Source organism: Delphinapterus leucas, chromosome 9, assembly GCF_059928025.1.
Source record: "Delphinapterus leucas isolate spDelLeu-1000000601 "Yukka" chromosome 9, BTC_Dleu_Yukka2, whole genome shotgun sequence".
Lineage (NCBI taxonomy): Eukaryota > Metazoa > Chordata > Mammalia > Artiodactyla > Monodontidae > Delphinapterus > Delphinapterus leucas.
The window spans coordinates 21,126,840-21,141,810 of record NC_143137.1 but is presented as its reverse complement, the minus strand read 5'-3'; the positions used below and the strand labels follow the sequence as shown (position 1 = coordinate 21,141,810).

General features: G+C 50.2%; 1 protein-coding gene across 1 annotated transcript in view; it reads right to left on the bottom strand.

Annotated features, from left to right (window-relative positions):
- PODXL (podocalyxin like) overlaps window positions 1–14,971 on the bottom strand; it is a 44,894-nt gene that overhangs the window by 18,521 nt on the left and 11,402 nt on the right. The window lies entirely within an intron of this gene.

The following is a 14,971-nucleotide window of genomic DNA, read 5'->3' as shown; positions in this document are numbered from 1 at the left end:
GATTTTGCTTAAATTTGCTATGTTGTTGAGGGGACTCGGAGCATGTTCTAAGAGATTGTTCTGGCTGTTCATCAGTCAGGTACGCTGGTAGAGATGCTGCCGGTTTCAGTGGGAATGGACAGCAGGTTCGTTGGGTAGTAGGGCATGAGCAGAATTTCATTTCCAGGAAGAAAGGTGGGTGCGATACCCTAGGCAGCAGGAGCAGCATGGTCATCAGAATAGTCGAACAAGGGTAATTCTGGACAGTGGCTAATAATCATGTGTTTTTTTTAGGATCAAAACTGATGGGTGGTCCACTGAAGCCCTACCTATAAGCCCAGCAAACTGAGACCTGGGTTGAATCACCACAGTAGAGAACACAGCCAGCCACTCATCCAATTCCCAGGACTGAATCTTTTCACAGACTCAGGGTACCTTGAATGAAGTGTGTATTAGTTTCCCAAGGTGGCCATAACAGATGACCACAGACTGTGTGGCTTCAAACAACATAAATGTATTATTCTCTCGTGGTTCTAGAGGCTAGAAATCTGAAATCTGCAAAGGCATACTCCCTCTGAAGGTACTAAGGAAGAATTTTTCTTTGCTTCTTCCTAGCAATTGTTAGTGTTCCTTGGCTTGTAGTTATAATCACTGCAGTCTCTGGCTCCATCAGCACATGGCCTTCTTCCCTGTGTGTCTCTGTAAGGACACCAGTCCTTGGACTTAGGGCCCACCCTAATCCAGTATGATCTCATCTTAACTTGGTTACATCTGCAAAGACCCTATTTCCAAATAAGGTCACATCCACAAGTACCAGGTACTGGCGATTAAGACTGGAACATGTCTTGTGAGGAGCACACAATTCAACCTCCTAATCTGCTCCCCCGCCTCCACTTGTTCCACTATAAAAACGAGGGTTCTTCTTTTCAAATATTAGAAAGCAATCCTCTCTGCTTTAAACAGGAAGTCAGAAGCAGCACCCAGAACCCTTCTCCTGAACTCCTCTTGATGAGTACATCATTTCCACCACCAATGAGCAAGGACTGCGTCACTTTGCACCACTGACACCATTAGTCCTGGATATTGGATTTCATTTCTGAGAGGTCTGAGTCTTTAGGGATGCTGTCAGTGAGAGGTCCCTGCATCTACTTTTACGACTGGACATAAGAGTAGTAGGAGGCACCACAGGGAATCCCTGGGTTCCATCCATCTTCCTCCCTGCCTCATTATGCAACAGCATGAAGGCACCACAGTAAGATGCGTAAATCTGTTAAGGTTAATGCTCTACTTATTTTGCCTTCGAATGAGCTCCTTGGTGCAGCCCTGTGCTGTGTGGAATATCATCATGGTGAAGAAGGCGTTCTGTAAGTCCATGAGTAGAGTTGCTGACAGATCATGGCAGCTGAGAAAACACATTCAAACCCAGAATGTGTCTGTTTTAGCACCCTGCCTACACCGTGGCCACTTGTTCATGAGCCCACAGAGCAGTCACTAGGTGGAGGGAGAGAGAAACTAACTGATGGGCACAATGGGTCATCTTGTCCACTTGATTAATGTGAGACAAAAATTCTCATACTCCAGATCATCCCAAGAAGCTCATCCACATGCCTCTTCCATAAAATTCCTTGCACTGATTCTTCATTCTTGTTTCTTCTAAGTTCCTAAAAATCATGAGCTACTGCCTAAAAATCTGGTCAGAGCCTCACCTCTGTGTAGCTCACCTTCCCCACACACACACACACACACAAAGGAGACCATGAAAGGTACTATTCAAGTTCTGCTCATTGGAAGAACTTTCTATACTATCCTTCAGGGTCTCCCCTAAAAAGGGCTATTATCCCACAGCAGTCCACTCTGGCCTGGCTCCAGCATGTTATATACATGAACATAACTTGGCTTTTTCATTCCTCAGACAACAGATCACAGAAAACTAACTCACATGCCCTCAGATCCCACATGCCGCGGAGCGGCTAGGCCCGTAAGCCATGGCCACTGAGCCTGTGCGTCCGGAGCCTGTGCTCCACAACGGGAGAGGCCACAACAGTGAGAGGCCCGTGTACTGCAAAAAAAAAAAAAAAAAAATTAAGAACATATGTTTATCAAAAGAAACCACAGGACTTCTAGTTTCAGCCAATGAGAATAAAGAGCTGGAAAGAACATATGTCCTACCCTCACAGCAAGAAAAAAGCTGGAGAAGCGGAAAACTGATGACTTTTCTTGAACCCACTGGAGAACTGAGGTCATGAGCAAACAACTCGCCTGAAAACTGGAGACAGTCAACCACAAGGAGAAACTGGACTCAAGCATTTGCTTACGTGGGGCAGAGTTCGGTAAGAAGCTTAAAGTTAAAATGTTCAGTGAATTGCTAAAGGCTGAACGTGGGCTAATGTGAAAGCGTGGAGACCTGAAAACTGCATAAATTGAGAAGTTCAGACCCTTGTGTAGACTTTTCCCCCCAGGAACCCCACCTGTGGTTCCTAAGGATGCCTGGGGAGAGCCTTGAGAAAGGTTCCCCCCTTGGGGCTGGCTGGGGGAAGGAAACAGCAGTGACTGCTGAAACTCTACATAGCCCCAGATCCCCTGGAAAAAAAGCCTGACTTTTCAGTGGAAGTCAACAAAACCCATAGCCTGGTAGAAACCCCACCACAGCTGAGGAAGGAAAAGGACAGCCACCAATGAAACACCAGTGAATGTTGCCTAGATCCATCTCCCCTATTTCTGCTAGGAAACAAAAGCATTCAGCTGCAGGAGAAAGGTAAAAAAGGATAGCCTGAAGGAAGTGGTGGAAATCCATTGCAGCTGGGAAAGGGAACAGACAAATAAAACAGCTCTTTACCCCTGGCAGAGGGCAGGAATATGTGCTCTAAGTCCAGCATAACTTCTAGAAAAGAGACAGGAACACTAGCGAAGGCCACACCCCCAAGCCCCAGGTTCCAGTGCCTGTGCAAAACATCAGAGAACGTCCTTCTACCCTGCCTTTGACTCAAAATGCTAGCAAGTGTGAAGGAAAAATAAATGGAATATAGCTGGGGGTAGCGGCTGCCAAAGACTGGCTCACAGGGAGCAGCAGAAAGGGAAGCCCCACAGGCAAGCAGGGACACAAACAAAGGTCTCACCTGAGAAACCCGCAGCCCCCGGTGCAGCATCAAGTTTTAAACCCAGACCAGCTCTTGACTAGATTAACACAAATCCTCACAATGAAGACGCAGAAGAAAAGCCATGCTTTAGGCAACCACTGATCTAATCTCTGTCGTGATACGGATTTTGCCTATTCTGGACATTTCACATAAGTGGAATTGTACAATGTGGGGCTTCTTTCACTTAATTTAAATATCGTTAAGGGTTCATCCATGTTGTGGCACGTGTCAGTTCTTTATTTCTTTTTATTGCTGAATGATATTCCATTGTAGGGAGAGACCACATCTGGTTTATCCACTCATCAGCTGAGGAACATTCAGGTTGTTTCCACTTTTTAACTATTATAAATACTGCTGCTATGAACACTTGTGTACGAGTTTTTGTGTGGACAGCTTTCATTTCTCTTGGGTATATACCTAGGAGTGGAATTTCCAGGTCACATGGTAACTCTGTATTTAGCATTTTGAGGAATGAATTGCCAAACTGTTTTCCAAAGCAGCTGTACCATATTACATGCCCACCAGCAGAGTGTAAGGGTTCCAATGTCTCTACATCCTCACCAGCAAAGTGTTATTGTCTCTTTCATTACAGTTACTTAGTGGGCATGAAGTATCTCACTGTGGTTTAATTTGCATTTCCTTAATGACTAATGGAATATATATAATATAAAAAAGAGTAATACATCATGATCAAGTGAGGTTCATCTCATGGCTAGTTCAGTATTTGAAAATCAATCAATGCAATTCATCTTAACAGTGAAATAAGAAAATACAATCATCTCAATATATGCAGAAAATTCACTTGACAAAATTCATCATTCATTCATGATTTTAAAAATGTTCTCAGGGCTTCCCTGGTGGCACAGTGGTTGAGAGTCCGCCTGCCGATGCAGGGGACACGGGTTCGTCCCCCGGTCCGGGAAGATCCCACATGCCGCGGAGCGGCTGGGCCCGTGAGCCATGGCCGCTAAGCCTGCGCGTCCGGAGCCTGTGCTCCCCAACGGGAGAGGCCACAACAGTGAGAGGCCCGCGTACCACAAAAAAAAAAAAAAAAAAAAGAAAAAAAGAAAAAAAAATGTTCTCAGCAAACTTGGAATAGAGGGAATTCTCCTAACCTAATAAATGATATCTCCAAATAAACCTACAGCTAACATCATACTTAACAGAGACTGAATGTGTTGCCATTAATTTTGAGAACACAGCAAGCATGTCCTCTCTCACCACTCCTATTGAACTTTGTACTAGAAATTCTAGCCAGCTCATTAAGGAGGGAAAAACATTTCTTAAAACAATAAAAAGATAAACCAATTTGTTAAAATAGGCAAAAGATCTACAAGGAAAAATTGCCAAAGAAGATATACAGATGGCTAAAAAGCATGTGAAAAGATACTCAACATCTTTAGTCATTAGGCAAATGCAAATTAAAGCTACAATGCAATATCAATACACATCTATTAGAATGGCCCCAAACCACCTGCAATAGCAAATGCTAAAGAGAAATTCTCATACACTGCTAGTGGGAATGCAAAATAGTACCAGTCACCTGACTTGGAAAACAGTTTAGCAGTTCATTTTAAAGTTAAGCATTACAATACCATATGATCCAACAATTCCATTCTTGTATATTTACCCAAAACAACTGAGAACTTGTGGTCACACAAAAACCGATATGCGAATGTCTATAGCAGCTTTATTCATAATCACCAAAAACTGAAAACAGCCAAGATATCCTTCAACAAGTGAATGGATAAACAAACTGTTATATATCCACGCAGTGACTAAGAAATAAAAAGGAATGAACTCCTGATTCATGTAACATGGATGAATCTTAAAGACATCTTAGGTGAAAAAAGCCCAAAGGCTATACACAGTATCTTATTTCATTTATATGATTTTATGGAAAAGGCAAAACTATAGGGATAGAAAACAGATCAGTGGTTACCAGGGGTTGAGGGAAGAAGGAGGAATTGACTTTTAGGACAATGGAACTGTTAGATATGGTGCTGGGATGGTGGATACAAGACTCCACATTTGTTGATACCCACAGTACCCCCCACCAAAGAATTGACTTTATTTTTTGCAAACTTAGAAAGAAAAAAAAAGAAAACTGAGATGTTCAGGAAAATCCCAGGATGTGACAGGGACTATGAAAATAAACTATGTTACAAGTGTATAACATACCTCACTGGAGGGGTGGGGGAAAGAAGTTGACCAAAGTAACTGGAAAAGTTTTCTAACTGGATAGTGTAAGGGTAACAACAAAAAAAGAACTCTATATAATAAACAGTGTACTCTAAGTGGTAAATTTGTTTCTCACAAGGGTACGGGTTATCAATTTTAAATCTACTTTACTTGTGTACTAGGCTTGGTCAAATAAGTAAATAAATTATAAATAACATGAGCCAGAGTTCTCACTGTTGGAGAAGGAAGTTACAAATAAATAAGGTGTGTGGGGATGAGGCTAAACGAACCCTGTGATACTTGATTAGAGGGAGATATCAGTATGAATTCACGTATGTATATGTGTATAAATATACACATACACACACATATAAAGAAATGTATAGACATATAAACATATAAAGAAATGTATATAAATATACACATACACAGACATAAAGAAATGTATAGACTTGTGTGCATACATGGGTTAGTATAGGTAACAAGCAAACGTCCGTTAAAACTGATGTGATAAATAAGTTATGGTATATTCACATACTAGAATACCACACAGCACTGAAAATCAGTGAACAAGGTTTATATTGTTATATATATTTATATGTATGTAATATACATATTATGTATTATAATACACGTATTAACATGAATTCATCTAAAAATAATACTGAACAATAAAAACAAAACCAAAAGTGTATATGGTTTTATTTACAGGGTTTAAAAATCTACAAAACTAAACAATATAGTTTTAGAGATAGAAACGTAGAAAACATTATTTACATTATATAGAGAATTTAATCCTAAGTTTAGGATAACAGCTACTTCTAGGGGGAAATAGGGAGACGCAACAGGGGCTTCTGATTTTTCTTTCCCCCAAGGAGGGAGTGGCTGATGGTGCTAGATGATGAGATTTGCAACAATGACGGTCCCATCAACCTCAACTCGCAGTTTCCATGGGAACAGTGCAGGTGGAAGCCTAACTCAGGCTGACAGAAGATGAGTGAACGGTTGGGAAGCGAGCTTGTGTGTGTAAATAACTTTTTCAAATATTAGCTATAAAAAGAAGCAGAGGAAATATGGCAGTCGCTGGAGGGAGCTGCCGTAGTCAAGAAAGTTCTGCTTTTCTTTCTGAAGGTGGGAGATGCTAGAGCTGTTAAGAATGCTCCTTTTGTTTTGTTCCCTCTCCTTAAGATACAGAGGGAGATACCCCATCTTAGGCAGTAGGATACACCTGCCTTTGAAACTGGAAGGAAGAAGGTGGACACAGACACTGGTACATTGGTAACAGTGGCAACGGGAAGACAAGTTTCCATTTGACAGCCTCAGTTCCCTCAGCCAAGTCTAGATGAAATCAGCAATATCCTACAGAGATGAAATAAGAGAGGAGGAGTTGTGTGGAAGGCAAACGTATGAAATACTTATCTTGGAAATGGGAAAGGGAGCCTACTAGAAAAGTGGTTCTCAAACTCTAGCAAGCATCAGAATCACCTGGGGGGCTTGTTAAAACACCATTTACGAACTCAGCCCAAGTTTCTGATTCAGCTGGTCTGGGATGGAGCATGAGAATTTGCATTTCTAACAAGTTCCCAAATGACTCTGATGCTGTTGGTCTGAGGACCGCGCTTTCAGAACCACTCTACTAGAGAAATAAAGGATGACTGCCAATTAGTATCTGGTGCCAAACTGGGCCAGTTTAGCAGTGTTCCTTTCTGCTGCTTGCCGGTAGGCATGGGAGCAGTGGAGGCACGGTTCACCTGAGGAAGGGGTTTTGCTAGGTGAGTTATGATGGTGGGAGAGGGTGCAAGAGACGTGAGGATACTTGTAAGGTCGGGATTACAATGGTAGATAGTGAAGTACAGGACGGATAAAGACAGACGGGGGGCTGATAGGCAACAGTGAAGCAATGGGTGATTAGACTGGCTGCCTTGAGTTCAAGCAGTATGGTCTAGGTGTACTTGAGCAAATGAATTGGAAGGTGGACAAACAGTGATCAAGGAATGAAATACTTAAGATTGCAGAGGCGGTGCATGGTATGTGGGTGATAAAGTTCAGGGTGTGAAATGGGAATAACTGAATGACGTAGAGATGGAAAAAGGTCAAGAGATAAAGGCAGGTGCGAAGACAGAGAGCGGAGCCTTCTAGTCCTGGTTCTATCCTCGAGGGCTCGGCCAAGTCCTTGGTCCTCTTGAAACATCTGCGAAATGGGCTAGGTGACTTCTAAGGTCCCCGAGGATGTATTGGCACTTTCCCAAGCATGACGCTGTGAACACAGGTAAGTCTGCTTTTGCTGTGACAACAGTCACTTCAGAGGCCTTGCTCTGGGCCTCCTTTCCAAGAGCTGACCGACCTCGAAACTCATTCTCCCAGCATGTGACATCCAGCATGTGACATCCACTTCAAGAGCCTCTTACCTCCCAAGAGCAGGCTCTGCGCGTCATGGGGAAGGGTGCCAGGTGATGCTGCCTCAGGTTCAGCCTGGTGGAAATCTGAGCCCCTCCCAGCTGTCTAGGGCCCACCCTTCTCGGCCCCCAAATCCTGTTGCCCATCTCAAACTGGCCCATTTATTGCCAGGCTTCTGGATGGCAGCTGGGTATTAATTACAGTGGGGCAGGGCAGGATGGGGGAGCTTTGGAGGGATGCAGGCCCCAAACTCCTGGGTCAGCAAGGGAACTGGGGCTGCCCTAGGAGCAGAGAGGGGCTGCAGGCCACTGCTGGCCTGGCCAGGACTTTTCCCCAGGGCCAGTATATCAGATGTCCTCTCTTTACCCTGCATTCAGCCCCCTCACTCTCCCTCTTCCCTTGATTTTGAAAAATGTGATGCCCCCCACCCCATGTAATGTCCCCACCTCCGTGCTCCTTGGGTTTTATTAAATCAGCCGCCCAACCTTGAAACTCATTTTCCCAGTACGTGATGTCTGCTTCTCGAGCCTCCTCCCTCCCAGGAACAGAGAGCCGCACCCCTCATTCCAGGTGGGTCTTTACAAGTCCCACACCCCAGCAGAGTCTGGCCATCCTCCCCACCTACCTCTCTCCTGCACAGCTAAGCACTCCAGGCCTTCCACCCAGAAGCCCTGCTGGACCCCCCTCTGCCTCAGCGTGGGTCCTGTCCTTGGAGGCTGTTTGCTCTGGGGTTCTGCTCTGGGTACCTCACTAGTCCTACACCCATCCCTTGTAAACGCCTGTCCCTTGTGGCTTTAAGAAAGCCAGCTGCCCTCACCCCACTCCCCAAAAAAGGTCCTAAGCAGGCACTGGTGGGCACAGGGAGGCTGCGGGAGCCTGATCTGGGCGGACAGCATCAAAGGACAGCAGCTGGGAAAAGGGGTCAGGGCTGGGCGCCTGGAGAGAGGGACAGGGAGGCCAACTCGCCTCACCTCTACCAACCGGCTACGGCACTCTCCCAGGGCTGCACTGGGCTTGGGTAAAGCCTGGACCCTCTCTGTGCCTTGGGTCCTATGTCCTATGTCCTCAGGCCGCCATAACAAAAACTGGGTGACTTACAACAACAGAAACTGATTCTCTCAGAGCTCCAGAGGCCAGGAGTCTGAAATCAAAGTGTGGCCAGGACTACACTCCAATGGAGGCTCCAAGGGGAGCCCTTCCTCGCCTCTTCTGGCTTCTGGCAGTGGCTGGCATTCCTTAGCTGGCAGCAGCAGCACTGCCATCTCTGGCACCAGGGCCACATCGCTGCCTCCTCTCTGTGTCTCTTATGAGGAAACTTGTCACTGAATTTAGGGCCCATCCAGATAATCCAGGATGACCTCATCTCAAGATCCTTGGCTTACACTGGCAAAGACCCTCTGTCCAAATAAGGGGATAATCGGTTTCAGGGATTTACTGTACATATCTTTGGGAGGGGGGGAGGGGTGTCTATTCCAGCCTGCCGTGGTCCGCATCTAAAAGAACGGGGACTGTGACTTCTGCGACTGCTCTCTATACCCCTCCAAACGGCCCCCTGCTCAGGCCGAGGGCCCTAGAGATGCGCCTGGTCAACTTTCCTGGCATAAGTGGAGTTACGGACTGAAAGTCTGGATCCCCACCAATTCATGTGTTGAAGCCCTAGCCCCCAGTGTGACAGTGTTAGGAGTTGGGGCCCCATGTTGGGATTAGTGTCCTCAGAAGCAGGAAGAGTCCCCAGAGCTTCCTCTCTCTCTCAGCCACGTGAGGACACACGGGAAGATGGCAGAGGGTCACCAGAACCCAACCCTGCTGCCGCCCTGATCTCAGAACCCTCAGCCCCTGGAGCTGTGAGACAGGAACGTCTGCTGTTTAGGCCACCCTGTCTGTGGTATTTTGTTGTAGCAGCTCGAGCTGACTGAGGGACCCAAGGTGGAGGTTAATAACGAGAAGAGAAATGGCAGGAAGGACAGCTCCAGTGTCTGCGGAAGGGCAGGGTCCCAAACCGCCCTCACTGCCGCCCGTCAGGCCGAGCGGTCGGGCAGACAAGCGTGGCCACAGGTTCTGGTCACGCTCCAGCCGCCCTGTCCCTTCCCCAGGGCCTGGCAGCTCTGCCCTCCTGGTGCCTCTGGACATGAGAACAGCACCCCAGGGGGTTGTCAGGCCCAGCTCCCGGGCATCGCCTCTCCCAGAGGAGCCCAGAACTGCCCCCTCGGGGAAGATCGTTCTGGGCATTCTTCAAATCTGGAATTGTTCTGCCCTTATCAGCTTGTTTCAGCTGGTCTGCCCGACACTTGCTCCCAGGGCAGGGCCCTGTCCGGCGGTTTCCCTGGGCGGGAGAGGGCTGGCACTGTCCAGCACGGGTATCTCCCAGCCACAGAGAAAGGCAGGCTTCACCTGGGCACCTTCCTCCCCACAGAGGAGGGGGCTGTGGCCAGAGGACCTTGCCCCACCTCTTCTTCTCCAGGCCAGCAATTCATCCTTCTTTCCTGTCCCCTACACCTGGAGTGTGGCCCAGAGCCCGAGGTACGCGGATCTGATGTGCACACATCCCTGCCCAGTCAGTCCCATGTGTGACCCCTTCTCCTGCCCCACCCCCGTCCCTCTCCACGAAAGCAGGACAGGGTAGGGGTTAAGAGCGCGCACTCGGGAGCCCAACCACCTGGGTTCAAGCCCCGTCCCACCATGCGCTGGTCACGTGCCAGGCGAGGACCTTCACTCTGCGCCTCCGTTCTGCTTCCGTCAAAGTGAAGAGGCCGCTAATAACCGTAACTGACTCACACCTTCAAGCGCCCAGAGCAGTGAGCGCACACAGAAGTGCTCAGGTAACGTTACCCACGATTATGTTCCAAGGGAGAGGGGAAGGCTTTCTCCATGCCAGCCCCGAGTCGGGTCCCTGCCGCATCTTCCCCATCACAGAGCCATGCGGAAACTCGCCTCTTCCTCTGGGATGCTCACATCTGTACAGGCCTTGATGCAGGGGAGGGGGCACATGAGGCTCTTCCCAGGTTCCCCAGTGAGGCATGGCCGCATAGGAGAGGGTGGGGGAGATCAGCACCAGGGTGACTGTAGCCAAGCGAATTCCCAGACAGGGGGGTAAGCCAGAATCTTCCTGGGGAAGGAAGAGGAACCGGAGGCCTGGGTGGAGCCTGGCTCCAGGAAGTGTTTCCTCACCAACTCGGAGAAGCCTGGGGGAGACGTGGAGCAGAGGCGGGGAGAGGAGGGAAGGAGGGAGGGGCTCTCCTGGGGCCAGCCCAGTGACCCCAGACCTCAGTGTCAGCAGGGAAAGCCTGGGCAGCCTGAGCTTCCCTTCTGTGAGAGCTGCTTAAGGCCCGCTGGGTTCCGCGACCAGGGAGTGGTGGTAGGGACCACATGGTGGGGAGACCCAGGAGGGGATGCTGGGTACGTGCCCCTCCCTCTCAGTCTGGGCTTCCTCCGCGGTGAAACGAAGCTACCTCACTTCTGCGTCCTTCCCCATCCCACCCTGAGGGGTGTGGGTGAAGATGAAAGAACCTGATTAAGTGTCTGACTCTGGGTGAAGAAGGTGGGGAAACTCTTGTATTGAAATGTGCTGACCAGGGCTTCCCTGGTGGTGCAGTGGTTAAGAATCCACCCGGCAGTGCAGGGGACACGGGTTCAAGCCCTGGTCCAGGAAGATCCCACATGCCACGGAGTAACTAAGCCCCTGTGCCACAACTACTGAGCCTGTGCTCTAGAGCCTGCGAGCCACAACTACTGAGCCCACGTGCTACAACTACTGAGCCCACGCGCTACAACTACTGAGCCCACGCGCCTAGAGCCCGTGCTCCACAACAAGAGAAGCCACCGCAATGAGAAGCCCTCGCACCGCAACGAAGAGTAGCCCCCGCTCGCCGCAACTAGAGAAAGCCAGCGTGCAGCAACGAAGACCCGACACAGCCAGAAACAATAAATAAATTAAATTAAAAAATTTTTTTAAAAAGTACTGACCAGAAGACCTAAATAGACATTTCTCCAAAGACGACATACCTGGAAGAGGAGGAGGGGCCGCGATCACCAGCCCTGCCCCACCCCCTCCCCCGGGCCGACAGGGGTGGGGGCCTTCACAGGGGGCTCCAAGGAGCTCTGCAATCCCTCCTAGTGACAGTCTCGGGCCAGAGTCGGCTGCACACTGCCCCCCACCAGCTCTCCAGGTGGGTCAGAGGGCAGAACCCGCCCCACCCTGAAACAGGAAGCTTCTAAATACATTCTTTGGATTACTCATTATCATAATTCTGTCGCTGAAGGCAGAGAGATAAGAGGAGAGCTTGGAATTCATCAACTGAGCCACCCAGGATCTCGGCCCTGCCTCTGCCCGAGCCCCCTGCGGCCCCTGCCCTGGTTCCTCCCCCCACCCACAAGGACGTGCCCGTCCTGGACCAGCCTCCTGCCTCTGAGCCACCTGTCGCCGCTATGCCTAATGAGAGGCGCGTGCACATGCTGACCTGAGGCTGGGGACGGGTGTGTCGCGCTCCCCGTCCTGGAAAGACGGACTAACCCCCTGGAAACAACACCCTCCCCGGGCCTCCTAATCCTTCCGCCTGCTGCCGACCATGTGAAGCCGGATCTGTCTGAGCCGGCAGTGAGCCCAGCAGCGGCCAAGCCCCTGGCCTACGGGGGGGCGGGGTGATGCCCGGCTGACTCCGCTCACCTCGCCTGCCAGGAACCCGCCAGGAAGGACTCCCGTACAAAGTCGCCCGCCGGGAAGGAGTCTCACACAAAGGTCAGGGCGACAGGACAGCACCCTGGGAAGGAGGCAGAGAGCCTTCAGCTCAGCGTTAAGATCTGTTTCAAGGACCACCTGTGTGATGTATAGGCGGCCTCCACAGGAAGAACGAGATTTGGGGGTGGGAGACCCGGGTCCTGCGTGAGCCTGGGGCCTTCTGGGGCCTTGGTCTCCCTGTGAGTCAGGGGAAAGAGAAATATCTACCTTAGAACAAAATGAACATTTTTAAAAATGTGTAAGTGTTGGGGGAAAATGTCAAAATACTCCAAAACTTCAGAGGGGCAGGTCTGTTCCATGGGAAGGTGGGCTGACAACCTTGCCAACACCCTGCTGTGAGCTGGAGGCGCCAATGTCTGGGCCAAGGGCTCCGGAAAGGAGGGCAGGCGCTGCGTGTCCCGCTGCGCCTGTGTCAGGTCTGAGGCCAAGGGCACAGGTGGGTATGTGTTTCCTCTCTCTTCTCACGGTGCAGTTTTCTACCAACCACCGATCAGAAACAGTTTATCCTCATTACTCTTAAGCTTATAAGTAGCACTACTGAGGCCTGTCCTGTCGGCCAGACACTGAGCTGCCAGCTTTACCCAGGATCGCATTTGGGTCTCCCACACCCTCTGGGGGGAGGTGCCCTCATGACGCTGGGCTGGGGAGACACAGGCACAGACTGGGGGGCAGGACTTTAGTTGGGGGGGGCGGCTGTTGGTGGAGGTGGCTGCCCCACTCCCAGCACCAACCAACCACCTGCCGGCACAACTCCTGGCGGCTGCATCCCTCCCCCAGGCGCACCTGCTTCTGGGAAGTCCCAGGAAGCACGTCTGGCCTCCCGCTCTTCCCTTAGCAGCCAGTTCAAAAACAGCCTCGGTAAATATTTTTCCGCAGGAGCACGTTGTCCCTCCCACACCACCCTCCCCCTCCCGAAGCCGTGAAAATCGCCAGATGTGTACGGGTTTCTCGGCTGCCCCTAGAAACCTCTGCCAGGGACCAGTCGCCAATCCCGGCCGAAAACAAACAAGGGCCAGGAGCCAGAGGGAAGTCCCGCACAGACGGTGAGATGGTGGCCGCCGGGAGAAAGCTCTGTGAAACGCGGCCTGCGATTTTCCCAGGCAATGACTGGTTTCCGCCTGCTGGAAGCTGAAGGTTAAGGCCCCAAGCTCAGCTTTCCAAATTTCCAAACATTTTTTGTCTGTCCTGGAGAGAAGTCTCCCCTTCCAGGATTAACACCTGCATCCTCCTTGCTGCAGAATAATCCACCTTAGGAGACTAAATGTGTGTGCGCTCGGGGAGGGGACAGGTGGGAACTGAGGCTGTCAGTCTGCTCCCTGCAGATCAGGGAATCTGGATTTCTCTGGTGTTTGAGGACAGGGGAGCTCTGCTTGCTGGTGGGGACTGGGGGTCTCGTCAGGGTGCTGCTTAAAAAGAACAAACAAACCTCCTAAATGAATATGGCCAAACAATCGAGGGCTGGCTCCCTTGTCCCCCCACCAAGGCCTGCAGGGAAAGTTAAAAGCCATGTTCCTTTTAAACAAAGCTAAGTGGTCCTCATGTTTGGTCCTCAGAGCCAGTGGAGGAAGCTCCGTTTCCTACGGGCTCCGCCTAGGGAAGTGAATCAGGAATCCCAGGGCCAGGCCCGGCTGGAGCCAGGTGTCCGAATGGCTGAAAAGTCACCCCCTAAAAGTAGTCGAGGAGGCTCCATGTCACCTGAAGTGGGCAACAGAAGGTGTGAAAACACACACACGCACACACACAGTGATTTCACAACTCTTCAGAAGAAACTAGAAGCAAAATGAAGTGTTTCCCTCTGAGGTTCTGCAGGTCAGGACAGGTTGTCAGTGTTGCTTGGATCACACGAGATTGATTCTGAAGTCAGACCCAGGGCTCCTTCTCCTGGCTGGAGAAGGGGAGGCACCACCTCTTATCCTCGGCCTCACATGCTCCTGTCCCTACCTTTCCCCACTCTCTTCACTGCATCTCACTACCCTCCGAGTGGGTGCAGAAGCCCAGATATCTGGACCAAGTGTATGTGGCCACCCCTGTGCTCCGGGCACTAAGGCGGAAGTGCTCAAGTGCAAGACTAGACTCTGTGTAAACCACCACGATCCTCCTGCCTTGGATTTCCCATCTGCAAAGTGGGTGCAGTGCTCTGGACGTGGCACACCCGGGGCCACAGGATTTCAAAGATGCTGGTCCCTTACAGACTGGTCTTTGCTTCTATAGTGGTAGCATCATGCCTAAAGATGCGGCAAGAGGAGCTGATGCCCACCCCTCAGGCTGGGGAGGCAGGGGTCAGAGAGAGGCAGAGAGCTACTGAGCGGCCAGAACCAGATGTGGCTCAGTACACAGCCCTCCATGACTAGTCTGGGTACGTGCCCTGTTCCAGAAGCCACGCAGACATCGCTTTCCTCTGCATCCCTGGGTCATAATGTCAGAACCAGAAGGACCCTAGACATCGCGGATCCCCCTCCAACAAGGGAGAGATGGGCAAACAGATGGTCAGAGTCCCGGGCACCAGGTCACACCTCCTTTGGTATCTAGGACTCTGTGGTCC